The sequence below is a fragment of the Zonotrichia albicollis genome, chromosome 2 (assembly GCF_047830755.1).
Source record: "Zonotrichia albicollis isolate bZonAlb1 chromosome 2, bZonAlb1.hap1, whole genome shotgun sequence".
Classification (NCBI taxonomy): Eukaryota; Metazoa; Chordata; class Aves; order Passeriformes; family Passerellidae; genus Zonotrichia; species Zonotrichia albicollis.
In genome coordinates, this window is record NC_133820.1 from 31,987,131 (window position 1) to 32,003,425 (window position 16,295).

Genomic DNA, 16,295 nt, shown 5'->3' on the forward strand with positions numbered 1-16,295 from the left:
TTTGATCGGGGAACCATCCTGCGTATCGTGGATTTTCAGGAGCCAGCCGGCCACTCCCAGCCACAGGCCCCCGAACACAATCCACGGCCCTTTTCCCTGGCAAACAAAACTCACCCGCCACATCTTCTGGCTGGCAGATGGCAGGAGCCACTTGCCTCTATCAAACCAGCCCGACTCGGCACTGGTGCCCCCTTGGATCTGGGAACCATCCTGCGTGGCGTGGATTTTCAGGAACCAGCCGGCCACTCCCAGCCACAGGCACTCAAACACAAACAACGGCCCATTTCCCTGGAAAAAAAACTCACCCACCCCGCATGTGGATGGCAGATTGCAGGAGCTACTTTGTACTATCAAACCAGCCCGACTTGGCACTGGTCCCAACTTTCATCTGGGAACCATCCTGCGTATCCTGGAATTTCAGGAGCCAGCCAGGCACTCCCAGCCACAGGCCCCCAAACACAAACCACGGCCCTTTTCCCTGGCAAACAAAACTCACCCGCCCCGCTTCTGGCTGGCAGATTGCAGGAGCCACTTGGCTCTATCAAACCAGCCCGACTCGGCAGTGGTGCCACCTTTCATCTGGGAACCATCCTGCGTATCGTGGATTTTCAGGAGCCAGCCGGCCACTCCCAGCCACTGGCCCCCAAACACAAACCACCGCCCCTTTTTTCCTGGAAGTAAAACTGACCTGCCCATCTTCTGGCTGGCAGATTGCAGGAGCCACTTGCCTCTGACAAACCCGCCCGATTCGGCACTGGTGCCACCTTTCATCTGGGAACCATCCTGTGTATAGTGGATTTTCAGGAGCCAGACAGCCACTCCCAGCGCCAGGCCCCCAAACACATACCACGGCCCTTTTCCCTGGAAAAAAAAATCACCCGCCCCGCATCTGCATGGCAGATTGCAGGAGGTACTTGGTACTATCAAACCAGCCCGACTTGGCAGTGGTCAAAACTTTCATCTGGGAACCATCCTGCGTATCGTGGAATTTCAGGAGCCAGCCAGGCACTCCCAGCCACAGGCCCCCAAACTCAAACCACTACCTTTTCCCTGGCAAACAAAACTCACCCGCCCCGCTTCTCGCTGGCAGATTGCAGGAGCCACTTGGCTCTATCAAACAAGCCCGACTTGGCAGTGGTGCCACCTTTCATCTGGGAACCATCCTGCGTATCGTGGATTTTCAGGAGCCAGCCGGCCACTCCCAGCCACTGGCCCCCAAACACAAACCACCGCCCTTTTTTTCCTGGAAGGAAACTGACCTGCCCATCTTCTGGCTGGCAGATTGCAGGAGCCACTTGCCTCTGACAAACCCGCCCGATTCGGCACTGGTGCCACCTTTCATCTGGGAACCATCCTGCGTATCATGGATTTTCAGGAGCCAGCCGGCCACTCCCAGCCCCAGGCCCCCGAACACAAACCACAGCCCTATTCCCTGGAAACAAAACTCACCCGCCCCACTTCTGGCTGGCAGATTGCAGGAGCCAGTTGTCTCTATCAAATCAGCCCGACTCGGCATTGGTGCCCCCTTGGGTATAGGACACATACTGCGCGGCGTGGATTTTCAGAAGCCAGCCGGCCACTCCCAGCCACAGGCCCCCAAACACACACCACGGCCCTTTTCCCTGGCAAACAAAACTGACTCACCCCGCTTCTGGCTGGCAGATTGCAGGAGCCACTTGGCTCTATCAAAGCAGCCCGACTCGGCACTGGTGCCACCTTTGATCTGGTAACCATCCTGCGTATCGTGGATTTTCAGGAGCCAGCCGGCCACTCCCAGCCACAGGCCCCCAAACACATACCACGGCCCTTTTCCCTGGAAAAAAAACTCGGCTGCCCCGCATCTGGATGGTAGATTGCAAGAGCCACTTGGTACTATCAAACCAGCACGACTTGGCACTGGTGCCATCTTTCATCTGGGAACCATCCTGCATATCGTGGATTTTCAGGATCCAGCCGGCCACTCCCAGCCACAGGCCCCCAAACACAAACCAACCCCCTTTTCCCTGGCCAACAAAATTCACTCACCCCACTTCTGGCTGGCAGATTGCAGGAGCCACTTGGCTCTGTCAAACCTGCCCGACTCGGCACTGGTGCCCTCTTTCATCTGGGTACCATATGCGTATGGTGGATTTTCAGGAGCCAGCCAGCCACTCCCAGCCACAGGCCCCCAAACACAAACCACGGCCCTTTTCCCAGGCAAAAAAAACTCAGCTGCCCCGCTTCTCGCTAGCAGATTGCATGAGCCACTTGGTACTATCAAACCAGTCCGACTCGGCACTGGTGCCCTTTTTCCTCTGGGAACCATCCTGCGTATCGTGGATTTTCAGGAGCCAGCCGAGCACTCCCAGCCACAGACCCCCAAAAACAAATTACAGGTCTTTTCCCTGAAGTAAAACCGACCTGCCCATCTTCTGGCTGGCAGAGTGCAGGTGCCACTTGGTACTATCAAACCAGCCCGACTTGGTACTGGTCCCAATTTTCATCTGGAAACCATCGAGCGTATCATGGATTTTCAGGAGCCAGCCGGCCACTCCCAGCCACAGGCCCCCAAACACATACCACGGCCCTTTTCCCTGGCAAACAAAACTCACCCAGCCCACTTCTGGCTGTCAGATTGCAGGAGCCACTTTCCTAGATCAAACCAGCCCGATTTGGGACTGGTGCCCCCTTGGGTCTGGGAATCATCCTGCGTATCCTGGATTTTCAGGACACAGCCAGCCACTCCCAGCCACAGGTCCCCAAACACAGACTACGGCCCTTTTCCCTGGAAGTAAAACCGACCTGCCCATCTTCTGGCTGGCAGATTGCAGGAGCCACTTGCCTGTCAAACCAGCCGGACTTGGCCCTGGTGCCACCTTTCATCTGGGAACCATCCTGTGTATCCTGGATTTTCAGGAGCCAGCCGGACACTCCCAGCCACAGGCCCCCGAACAGAAGCCACGGCCCTTTCCCCTGGCAAACAAAACTCACCCGTCCCATCTTCTGGCTCGCAGATTGCAGGAGCCACTTGCCTCTGTCAAACCAGCCGGACTTGGCCCTGGTGCCACCTTTCATCTGGGAACCCTCCTGCGTATCGTGCAATTTCAGGAGCCAGCCGCCAACCCTCAGCATTACGCCCCAAACACAACTACGGCCCTTTTCCCTGGCAAACAAAACTCACCCGCCCCGCTTCTGGCTGGCGGATTGCAGGAGCCACCTGGCTGTATAAACCAGCCCGACTCGGCACTGGTGCCCACTTGGGTCTGCAAACCATCCTGCGCGGCGTGGATTTTAAGGAACCAGCCGGCCACTCCCAGCCACAGGCCCCTAAAATCAAACCACGGCCCTTTTCCCTGGAAAAAAAACTCAGCTGCCCCGCTTCTGGATGGTAGATTGCAGGAGACACTTTATACTATCATGCCAGTCCGATTTGGCACTGGTGCCACCTTTCATCTGGGAACCATCCTGCGCATCTTGGATTTTCAGGAGCCAGCCGGCCACTCCCAGCCACAGGCCCCCAAACACATACCACGGCCCTTTTCCCTGGAAAAAACACTCAGCTGCCCCGCTTCTGGATGGTGGATTGCAGGAGTCACTTTGTGCTATCAAACCAGCCCGACTCGGCACTGGTGCCACCTTTGATCGGGGAACCATCCTGCGTATGGTGGATTTTCAGGAGCCAGCCGGCCACTCCCAGCCACAGGCCCCCGAACACAATCCACGGCCCTTTTCCCTGGCAAACAAAACTCACCCGCCACATCTTCTGGCTGGCAGATGGCAGGAGCCACTTGCCTCTATCAAACCAGCCCGACTCGGCACTGGTGCCCCCTTGGATCTGGGAACCATCCTGCGTGGCGTGGATTTTCAGGAACCAGCCGGCCACTCCCAGCCACAGGCCCCTAAAATCAAACCACGGCCCTTTTCCCTGTCAAAAAAAACTCAGCTGCCCCGCTTCTGGAGGGCAGATTGCATGAGCCACTTGGTACTATCAAACCAGCCCGACTCGGCTCTGGTGCCCTTTTTCCTCTGGGAACCATCCAGCGTATGATGAATTTTCAGGAGCCAGCCGGTGACTCCCAGCCACAGGCTCCCAAACACAAACCACAGCCCTGTTCCCTGGCAAACACAACTCACCCTCCCCGCTTCTGGCTTGCAGATTACAGGAGCCACTTTGTGCTATCATTCCTATCCGACTCGGCAGTTGTGCCACCTTTCATATGGGAACCATCCTGCTTATAGTGGATTTTCAGGAGCCAGCCGGCCACTCCCAGCCACAGGCCCCCAAACACATACCACGGCCCTTTTCCCTGGAAAAAAAACTCAGCTGCCCCGCTTCTGGATGGTAGATTGCAGGAGCCACTTTATACTATCATGCCAGTCCGATTTGGCACTGGTGCCACCTTTCATCTGGGAATCATCCTGCGCATCTTGGATTTTCAGGAGCCAGCCGGCCACTCGCAGCCACAGGCCCCCAAACACATACCACGGCCCTTTTCCCTGGAAAAAACACTCAGCTGCCCCGCTTCTGGATGGTGGATTGCAGGAGTCACTTTGTGCTATCAAACCAGCCCGACTCGGCACTGGTGCCACCTTTGATCTGGGAACCATCCTGCGTATCGTGGATTTTCAGGAGCCAGCCGGCCACTCCCAGCCACAGGCCCCCGAACACAATCCACGGCCCTTTTCCCTGGCAAACAAAACTCACCCGCCACATCTTCTGGCTGGCAGATGGCAGGAGCCACTTGCCTCTATCAAACCAGCCCGACTCGGCACTGGTGCCCCCTTGGATCTGGGAACCATCCTGCGTGGCGTGGATTTTCAGGAACCAGCCGGCCACTCCCAGCCACAGGCACTCAAACACAAACAACGGCCCATTTCCCTGGAAAAAAAACTCACCCACCCCGCATGTGGATGGCAGATTGCAGGAGCTACTTTGTACTATCAAACCAGCCCGACTTGGCACTGGTCCCAACTTTCATCTGGGAACCATCCTGCGTATCCTGGAATTTCAGGAGCCAGCCAGGCACTCCCAGCCACAGGCCCCCAAACACAAACCACGGCCCTTTTCCCTGGCAAACAAAACTCACCCGCCCCGCTTCTGGCTGGCAGATTGCAGGAGCCACTTGGCTCTATCAAACCAGCCCGACTCTGCAGTGGTGCCACCTTTCATCTGGGAACCATCCTGCGTATCGTGGATTTTCAGGAGCCAGCCGGCCAATCCCAGCCACTGGCCCCCAAACACAAACCACCGCCCCTTTTTTCCTGGAAGTAAAACTGACCTGCCCATCTTCTGGCTGGCAGATTGCAGGAGCCACTTGCCTCTGACAAACCCGCCCGATTCGGCACTGGTGCCACCTTTCATCTGGGAACCATCCTGTGTATAGTGGATTTTCAGGAGCCAGACAGCCACTCCCAGCCCCAGGCCCCCAAACACATACCACGGCCCTTTTCCCTGAAAAAACACTCAGCTTCCCCGCTTCTGGATGGTGGATTGTAGATGTCACTTTGTGCTATTAAACCAGCCCGACACGGCACTGGTGCCACTTTTCATCTGGGAACCATCCAGCGTATTGTGGATTTTCAGGAGCCAGCCGGCCACTCCCAGCCACAGGCCCCCAAACACAAACCACCGCCCTTTTCCCTGGCAAAAAAAATTCACTCACCCCGCTTCTGGCTCGCAGATTGCAGGACCCCCTTTCCTCTATAAAACAAGAAAGTGTCGGCACTTGTGCCACCTTTGATCTGGGAACCATCCTGTGCGGTGTGGATTTTCAGGAGCCAGCCGGCGACTCCCAGCCACAGGCCCCCAAACACATACCACGGCCCTTTTCCCTGGAAAAAAAACTCACCCGCCCCGCATCTGCATGGCAGATTGCAGGAGGTACTTGGTACTATCAAACCAGCCCGACTTGGCAGTGGTCCCAACTTTCATCTGGGAACCATCCTGCGTATCGTGGAATTTCAGGAGCCAGCCAGGCACTCCCAGCCACAGGCCCCCAAACTCAAACCACTACCTTTTCCCTGGCAAACAAAACTCACCCGTCCCGCTTCTCGCTGGCAGATTGCAGGAGCCACTTGGCTCTATCAAACAAGCCCGACTTGGCAGTGGTGCCACCTTTCATCTGGGAACCATCCTGCGTATCGTGGATTTTCAGGAGCCAGCCGGCCACTCCCAGCCACTGGCCCCCAAACACAAACCACCGCCCTTTTTTTCCTGGAAGGAAACTGACCTGCCCATCTTCTGGCTGGCAGATTGCAGGAGCCACTTGCCTCTGACAAACCCGCCCGATTCGGCACTGGTGCCACCTTTCATCTGGGAACCATCCTGTGTATCGTGGATTTTCAGGAGCCAGACAGCCACTCCCAGCCACTGGCCCCCGAACACAAACCTCGGCCCATTTCCCTGGCAAACACAATTCACTCACCCCGCTTCTGGCTCGCAGATTGCAGGACCCACTTTCCTCTATAAAACAAGCCCGGATCGGCGCTTGTGCCACATTTGATATGGGAACCATCCTGCGTATCCTGGATTTTCAGGAGCCATCCAACCACTCCCAGCCACAGGCCCCCAAACACAAACTATGGTCCTTTTTTCCTGGAAGTAAAACTGACCTGCCCATCTTCTGGCTGGCAGATTGCAGGAGCCACTTCGCTCTATCAAACCAGCCCGACTTGGCACTGGTGCCAGCTTTCATCTGGGAACCATCCTGCGTATCATGGATTTTCAGGAGCCAGCCGGCCACTCCCAGCCACAGCCCCCAAACACAAACCACGGCCCTTTTCCCTGGCAAGCAAAACTCACCCGCCCCGCTTCGGGATGCTAGATTGCAGGAGCCAGTTTGTGCTATCAATCCAGCCCGACTCGGCGCTGGTGCCCCCTTGGGTCTGGGAACCATCCTGCGCGGCGTAGATTTTCAGGAGCCAGCCGGCCACTCCCAGCCACAGGCCCCCAAAAAAAATTAGGGGTCTTTTCCCTGGATGCAAAACCGACCTGCCCATCTTCTGGCTGGGAGAGTGTAGGAGCCACTTGGTACTATCAAACCAGCCCGACTTGGCACTGGTCCAAACTTTCATCTGGAAACCATCCTGCGCGGCGTGGATTTCAGGAGCCAGCCGGCCACTCCCAGCCACAGGCCCCCAAACATATACCACCCCCCTTATCCCTGGAAGAAAAACTGCCCTGCCCATCTTCTGGCTGGCAGATTGCAGGAGACACTTCGCTCTATCAAACCAGCCCGACATGGCGCTGGTGCCACCATTCATCTGGGAACCATCCTGCGTATCGTGGATTTTCAGGAGCCAGCCGGCCACTCCCAGCCACAGGTACCCGAACACAAACCACGGCCCTTTTCCCTGGCAAAATAAACTCAGCTGCCCCGCTTCTGGCTGGCAGATTGCAGGAGCCACTTCGCTCTATCAAACCAGCCCGACTTGGCACTGGTGCCAGCTTTCATCTGGGAACCATCCTGCGTATCATGGATTTTCAGGAGCCAGCCGGCCACTCCCAGCCACAGCCCCCAAACACAAACCACTGCCCTTTTCCCTGGCAAACACAATTCACTCACCCCGCTTCTGGCTCGCAGATTGCAGGACCCACTTTCCTCTATAAAACAAGCCCGGATCGGCGCTTGTGCCACATTTGATATGGGAACCATCCTGCGTATCCTGGATTTTCAGGAGCCATCCAACCACTCCCAGCCACAGGCCCCCAAACACAAACTATGGTCCTTTTTTCCTGGAAGTAAAACTGACCTGCCCATCTTCTGGCTGGCAGATTGCAGGAGCCACTTCGCTCTATCAAACCAGCCCGACTTGGCACTGGTGCCAGCTTTCATCTGGGAACCATCCTGCGTATCATGGATTTTCAGGAGCCAGCCGGCCACTCCCAGCCACAGCCCCCAAACACAAACCACGGCCCTTTTCCCTGGCAAACAAAACTCACCCGCCCCGCTTCGGGATGCTAGATTGCAGGAGCCAGTTTGTGCTATCAATCCAGCCCGACTCGGCGCTGGTGCCCCCTTGGGTCTGGGAACCATCCTGCGCGGCGTAGATTTTCAGGAGCCAGCCAGCCACTCCCAGCCACAGGCCCCCAAAAAAAATTAGGGGTCTTTTCCCTGGATGCAAAACCGACCTGCCCATCTTCTGGCTGGGAGAGTGTAGGAGCCACTTGGTACTATCAAACCAGCCCGACTTGGCACTGGTCCAAACTTTCATCTGGAAACCATCCTGCGCGGCGTGGATTTCAGGAGCCAGCCGGCCACTCCCAGCCACAGGCCCCCAAACATATACCACACCCCTTATCCCTGGAAGAAAAACTGCCCTGCCCATCTTCTGGCTGGCAGATTGCAGGAGACACTTCGCTCTATCAAACCAGCCCGACATGGCGCTGGTGCCACCATTCATCTGGGAACCATCCTGCGTATTGTGGATTTTCAGGAGCCAGCCGGCCACTCCCAGCCACAGGTACCCGAACACAAACCACGGCCCTTTTCCCTGGCAAAATAAACTCAGCTGCCCCGCTTCTGGCTGGCAGATTGCAGGAGCCACTTGGCTCTCTCAAACCAGCCCGACTCGTCACTGGTGCCCTCTTTCATCTGGGAACCATATGCGTGGCGTGGATTTTCAGAAGACAGCCAGACACTCCCAGCCACAGGCCCCCAAACACAAACCACGTCCCATTTCCCTGGCAAACAAAACTTACCCGCCCTGCTTCTGGCTGGCAGATTGCATGAGCCACTTGGTACTATCAAACCAGTCCGACTCGGCACTGGTTCCCTTTTTCCTCTGGGAACCATCCTGCGTATCGTGTATTTTCAGGAACCAGCCGGCCACTCGCAGCCACAGGCCCCCAAACACATACCACGGCCCTTTTCCCTGGAAAAAAAACTCAGCTGCCCCGCTTCTGGATGGTAGATTGCAGGAGACACTTTGTACAATCATGCCAGTCTGATTTGGCACTGGTGCCACCCTTCATCAGGGAACCATCCTGCGTATCGTGGATTTTCAGGAGCCAGCCTGCCACTCCCAGCCACAGGCCCCCAAACACATACCACGGCCCTTTTCCCTGGAAAAAACACTCAGCTGCCCCGCTTCTGGATGGTGGATTGCAGGAGTCACTTTGTGCTATCAAACCAGCCCGACTCGGCACTGGTGCCACCTTTCATCTGGGAACCATCCTGCGTATTGTGGATTTTCAGGAGCCAGCCGGCCACTCCCAGCCACAGGCCCCCAAACACAAACCACTGTCCTTTTCCCTGGCAAACAAAATTCACTCACTCCGCTTCTGGCACGCAGATTGCAGGACCCACTTTCCTCTATAAAACAAGAACGCCTCGGCACTTGTGCCACCTTTCATCTGGGAACCATCCTGCGCGGCGTGGATTTTCAGGAACCAGCAGGCCACTCCCAGCCACAGGCCCCCAAACACAAACCACGGCCTTTTTCCCTCGTAAAAAAACTCAGCTGCCCCGCATCTGGATGGTAGATTGCAGAAGCCACTTGCCTCTATCAAACCAGCCCGACTTGGCACTGGTCCCAACTTTCATCTGTGAACCATCCTGCGTATCGTGGAATTTCAGGAGCCAGCCAGGCACTCCCAGCCACCGGCCCCCAAACACAAACCACGGCCCTTTTCCCTGGCAAACAAAACTGACCCGCCCCACTTCTCGCTGGCAGATTGCAGGAGCCACTTGCCTCTATCAAACCAGCCCGACTCGGCACTGGTGCCACCTTTCATCTGGGAACCATCCTGCGTATCGTGGATTTTCAGGAGCCAGACAGCCACTCCCAGCCACAGGCCCCCAAACACAAACCACGGCCCTTTTCCCAGGCAAAAAAAACTCAGCTGCCCCGCTTCTCGCTAGCAGATTGCATGAGCCACTTGGTACTATCAAACCAGCCCGACTCGGCACTGGTGCCCTTTTTCCTCTGGGAACCATCCTGCGTATCGTGGATTTTCAGGAGCCAGCCGAGCACTCCCAGCCACAGACCCCCAAAAACAAATTACGGGTCATTTCCCTGAAGTAAAACCGACCTGCCCATCTTCTGGCTGGCAGAGTGCAGGTGCCACTTGGTACTATCAAACCAGCCCGACTTGGTACTGGTCCCAATTTTCATCTGGAAACCATCGAGCGTATCATGGATTTTCAGGAGCCAGCCGGCCACTCCCAGCCACAGGCCCCCAAACACATACCACGGCCCTTTTCCCTGGCAAACAAAACTCACCCAGCCCACTTCTGGCTGTCAGATTGCAGGAGCCACTTTCCTAGATCAAACCAGCCCGATTTGGGACTGGTGCCCCCTTGGGTCGGGGAATCATCCTGCGTATCCTGGATTTTCAGGACACAGCCAGCCACTCCCAGCCACAGGTCCCCAAACACAGACTACGGCCCATTTCCCTGGAAGTAAAACCGACCTGCCCATCTTCTGGCTGGCAGATGGCAGGAGTCACTTCGCTCTATCAAACCAGCCCGACATGGCACTGGTGCCACCTTTGATCTGGTAACCATCCTGCGTATCGTGGATTTTCAGGAGCCAGCCAGCCACTCCCAGCCACAAGCCCCCGAACACAGACCACGGCCCATTTCCCTGGCAAACAAAACTCACCCGTCCCATCTTCTGGCTGGCAGATTGCAGGAGCCACTTGCCTCTGTCAAACCAGCCGGACTTGGCCCTGGTGCCACCTTTCATCTGGGAACCCTCCTGCGTATCGTGGAATTTCAGGAGCCAGCCGGCAACTCTCAGCATTACGCCCCAAACACAACTACGGCCCTTTTCCCTGGCAAACAAAACTCACCCGCCCCGCTTCTGGCTGGCAGATTGAAGGAGCCACTTGGTACTATCAAACCAGTCCGACACGGCACTGGTGCCTCCTTTCATCTGGGAACCATCCTGCTTATAGTGGATTTTCAGGAGCCAGCCGGCCACTCCCAGCCACAGGCCCCCAAACACATACTACGGCTTTTTTCCCTGGAAAAAAAACTCAGCTGCCCCGCTTCTGGATGGTAGATTGCAGGAGCCACTATGTACTATCATACCAGTCTGACTTGGCACTAGTGCCACCTTTCATCTTGGAACCCTCCTGTGTTTCATGGATTTTCAGGAGCCAGCAGGCCACTCCCAGCCACAGGCCCCAAAACACATACCACGGCCCTTTTCCCTGGCAAACATAACTCAGCTGCCCCGCGTCTGGATGGTAGATTGCAGGAGACACTTTGTACTATCATGCCAGTCAGATTTGGCACGGGTGCCACCTTTCATCTGGGAACCATCCTGCGCATCTTGGATTTTCAGGAGCCAGCCGGCCACTCCCAGCCACAGGACCCCAAACACAAACTACGGCCCGTTTCCCTGGAAGTAAAACTGACCTGCCCATCTTCTGGCTGGCAGATTGCAGGAGCCACTTGGCTCTATCAAACCAGTCCGACTTGGCACTGGTGCCTCCTTTCATCTGGGAACCATCCTGCGTATCGTGGAATTTCAGGAGCCAGCCGGCCACTCCCAGCCACAGGCCCCCGAACACAAACCACGGCCCTTTTCCCTGGCAAACAAAACTCACCCGCCCTGCTTCTCTCTGGCAGATTGCAGGAGCCACTTGGCTCTATCAAACCAGCCCGACTTGGCACTGGTGCCACCTTTCATCTGGGAACCATCCTGCGTATCGTGGAATTTCAGGAGCCAGCCGGCCACTCCCAGCCACAGGCCCCCAAACACAAACCACGGCCCTTTTCCCTGGTAAAAAAACTCACTCAGCCCGCTTCTGGCTGGCAGATTGCAGGAGCCACTTGGCTCTATCAAAGCAGCCCGACTCGGCACTGGTGCCACCTTTGATCTGGGAACCATCCTGCGTATCGTGGATTTTCAGGAGCCAGCCGGCCACTCCCAGCCACAGGCCCCCAAACACAAACCACGGCCCTTTTCCCTGGAGGTAAAACAGACCTGCCTATCTTCTAGCTGGCAGATTGCAGTAGCCACTTTGTGCTATGAAACCAGTACGACTCGGCACTGGTGCCATCTTTCATCTGGGAACCATCCTGCCTATCGTGGATTATCAGGATCCAGCCGGCCACTCCCAGCCACAGGTACCCGAACACAAACCACGGCCCTTTTCCCTGGCAAAATAAACTCAGCTGCCCCGCTTCTGGCTGGCAGATTGCATGAGCCACTTGGTACTATCAAACCAGTCTGACTCGGCACTGGTTCCCTTTTTCCTCTGGGAACCATCCTGCGTATCGTGGATTTTCAGGAGCCAACCGGCCACTCCCAGCCACAGGCCTCCAAACACATACCACGGCTTTTTTCCCTGGAAAAAAAACTCAGCTGCCCCCCTTCTGGATGGTAGATTGCAGGAGCCACTATGTACTATCATACCAGTCTGACTTGGCACTAGTGCCACCTTTCATCTGGGAACCCTCCTGTGTTTCATGGATTTTCAGGAGCCAGCAGGCCACTCCCAGCCACAGGCCCCCAAACACATACCACGGCCCTTTTCCCTGGCAAACATAACTCAGCTGCCCCGCTTCTGGATGGTAGATTGCAGGAGCCACTTTGTACTATCATGGCAGTCAGATTTGGCACGGGTGCCACCTTTCATCTGGGAACCATCCTGCGCATCTTGGATTTTCAGGAGCCAGCCAGCCACTCCCAGCCACAGGACCCCAAACACAAACTACGGCCCTTTTCCCTGGAAGTAAAACTGACCTGCCCATCTTCTGGCTGGCAGATTGCAGGAGCCACTTGGCTCTATCAAACCAGCCCGACTTGGCACTGGTGCCTCCTTTCATCTGGGAACCATCCTGCGTATCGTGGAATTTCAGGAGCCAGCCAGGCACTCCCAGGCACAGGCCCCCGAACACAAACCACGGCCCTTTTCCCTGGCAAACAAAACTCACCCGCCCTGCTTCTCTCTGGCAGATTGCAGGAGCCACTTGGCTCTATCAAACCAGCCCGACTCGGCACTGGTGCCACCTTTCATCTGGGAACCATCCTGCGTATCGTGGAATTTCAGGAGCCAGCCGGCCACTCCCAGCCACAGGCCCCCAAACACAAACCACGGCCCTTTTCCCTGGAGGTAAAACAGACCTGCCTATCTTCTAGCTGGCAGATTGCAGTAGCCACTTTGTGCTATGAAACCAGCACGACTCGGCACTGGTGCCATCTTTCATCTGGGAACCATCCTGCATATCGTGGATTATCAGGATCCAGCCGGCCACTCCCAGCCACTGGCCCCCAAACACAAACCACTGCCCTTTTCCCTGGCAAACACAATTCACTCACCCCGCTTCTGGCTCGCAGATTGCAGGACCCACTTTCCTCTATAAAACAAGCCTGGATCGGCGCTTGTGCCACATTTGATATGGGAACCATCCTGCGTATCCTGGATTTTCAGGAGCCATCCAACCACTCCCAGCCACAGGCCCCCAAACACAAACTATGGTCCATTTTTCCTGGAAGTAAAACTGACCTGCCCATCTTCTGGCTGGCAGACTGCAGGAGCCACTTGGCTCTATCAAACCAGCCCGACTTGGCACGGGTGCCAGCTTTCATCTGGGAACCATCCTGCGTATCATGGATTTTCAGGAGCCAGCCGGCCACTCCCAGCCACAGGTACCCGAACACAAACCACGGCCCTTTTCCCTGGCAAAATAAACTCAGCTGCCCCGCTTCTGGCTGGCAGATTGCAGGAGCCACTTGGCTCTCTCAAACCAGCCCGACTCGTCACTGGTGCCCTCTTTCATCTGGGAACCATATGCGTGGCGTGGATTTTCAGAAGACAGCCAGACACTCCCAGCCACAGGCCCCCAAACACAAACCACGTCCCATTTCCCTGGCAAACAAAACTTACCCGCCCTGCTTCTGGCTGGCAGATTGCATGAGCCACTTGGTACTATCAAACCAGTCCGACTCGGCACTGGTTCCCTTTTTCCTCTGGGAACCATCCTGCGTATCGTGTATTTTCAGGAACCAGCCGGCCACTCGCAGCCACAGGCCCCCAAACACATACCACGGCCCTTTTCCCTGGAAAAAAAACTCAGCTGCCCCGCTTCTGGATGGTAGATTGCAGGAGACACTTTGTACAATCATGCCAGTCTGATTTGGCACTGGTGCCACCCTTCATCAGGGAACCATCCTGCGTATCGTGGATTTTCAGGAGCCAGCCTGCCACTCCCAGCCACAGGCCCCCAAACACATACCACGGCCCTTTTCCCTGGAAAAAACACTCAGCTGCCCCGCTTCTGGATGGTGGATTGCAGGAGTCACTTTGTGCTATCAAACCAGCCCGACTCGGCACTGGTGCCACCTTTCATCTGGGAACCATCCTGCGTATTGTGGATTTTCAGGAGCCAGCCGGCCACTCCCAGCCACAGGCCCCCAAACACAAACCACTGTCCTTTTCCCTGGCAAACAAAATTCACTCACTCCGCTTCTGGCACGCAGATTGCAGGACCCACTTTCCTCTATAAAACAAGAACGCCTCGGCACTTGTGCCACCTTTCATCTGGGAACCATCCTGCGCGGCGTGGATTTTCAGGAACCAGCAGGCCACTCCCAGCCACAGGCCCCCAAACACAAACCACGGCCTTTTTCCCTCGTAAAAAAACTCAGCTGCCCCGCATCTGGATGGTAGATTGCAGAAGCCACTTGCCTCTATCAAACCAGCCCGACTTGGCACTGGTCCCAACTTTCATCTGTGAACCATCCTGCGTATCGTGGAATTTCAGGAGCCAGCCAGGCACTCCCAGCCACCGGCCCCCAAACACAAACCACGGCCCTTTTCCCTGGCAAACAAAACTGACCCGCCCCACTTCTCGCTGGCAGATTGCAGGAGCCACTTGCCTCTATCAAACCAGCCCGACTCGGCACTGGTGCCACCTTTCATCTGGGAACCATCCTGCGTATCGTGGATTTTCAGGAGCCAGACAGCCACTCCCAGCCACAGGCCCCCAAACACAAACCACGGCCCTTTTCCCAGGCAAAAAAAACTCAGCTGCCCCGCTTCTCGCTAGCAGATTGCATGAGCCACTTGGTACTATCAAACCAGCCCGACTCGGCACTGGTGCCCTTTTTCCTCTGGGAACCATCCTGCGTATCGTGGATTTTCAGGAGCCAGCCGAGCACTCCCAGCCACAGACCCCCAAAAACAAATTACGGGTCATTTCCCTGAAGTAAAACCGACCTGCCCATCTTCTGGCTGGCAGAGTGCAGGTGCCACTTGGTACTATCAAACCAGCCCGACTTGGTACTGGTCCCAATTTTCATCTGGAAACCATCGAGCGTATCATGGATTTTCAGGAGCCAGCCGGCCACTCCCAGCCACAGGCCCCCAAACACATACCACGGCCCTTTTCCCTGGCAAACAAAACTCACCCAGCCCACTTCTGGCTGTCAGATTGCAGGAGCCACTTTCCTAGATCAAACCAGCCCGATTTGGGACTGGTGCCCCCTTGGGTCGGGGAATCATCCTGCGTATCCTGGATTTTCAGGACACAGCCAGCCACTCCCAGCCACAGGTCCCCAAACACAGACTACGGCCCATTTCCCTGGAAGTAAAACCGACCTGCCCATCTTCTGGCTGGCAGATGGCAGGAGTCACTTCGCTCTATCAAACCAGCCCGACATGGCACTGGTGCCACCTTTGATCTGGTAACCATCCTGCGTATCGTGGATTTTCAGGAGCCAGCCAGCCACTCCCAGCCACAAGCCCCCGAACACAGACCACGGCCCATTTCCCTGGCAAACAAAACTCACCCGTCCCATCTTCTGGCTGGCAGATTGCAGGAGCCACTTGCCTCTGTCAAACCAGCCGGACTTGGCCCTGGTGCCACCTTTCATCTGGGAACCCTCCTGCGTATCGTGGAATTTCAGGAGCCAGCCGGCAACTCTCAGCATTACGCCCCAAACACAACTACGGCCCTTTTCCCTGGCAAACAAAACTCACCCGCCCCGCTTCTGGCTGGCAGATTGAAGGAGCCACTTGGTACTATCAAACCAGTCCGACACGGCACTGGTGCCTCCTTTCATCTGGGAACCATCCTGCTTATAGTGGATTTTCAGGAGCCAGCCGGCCACTCCCAGCCACAGGCCCCCAAACACATACTACGGCTTTTTTCCCTGGAAAAAAAACTCAGCTGCCCCGCTTCTGGATGGTAGATTGCAGGAGCCACTATGTACTATCATACCAGTCTGACTTGGCACTAGTGCCACCTTTCATCTTGGAACCCTCCTGTGTTTCATGGATTTTCAGGAGCCAGCAGGCCACTCCCAGCCACAGGCCCCAAAACACATACCACGGCCCTTTTCCCTGGCAAACATAACTC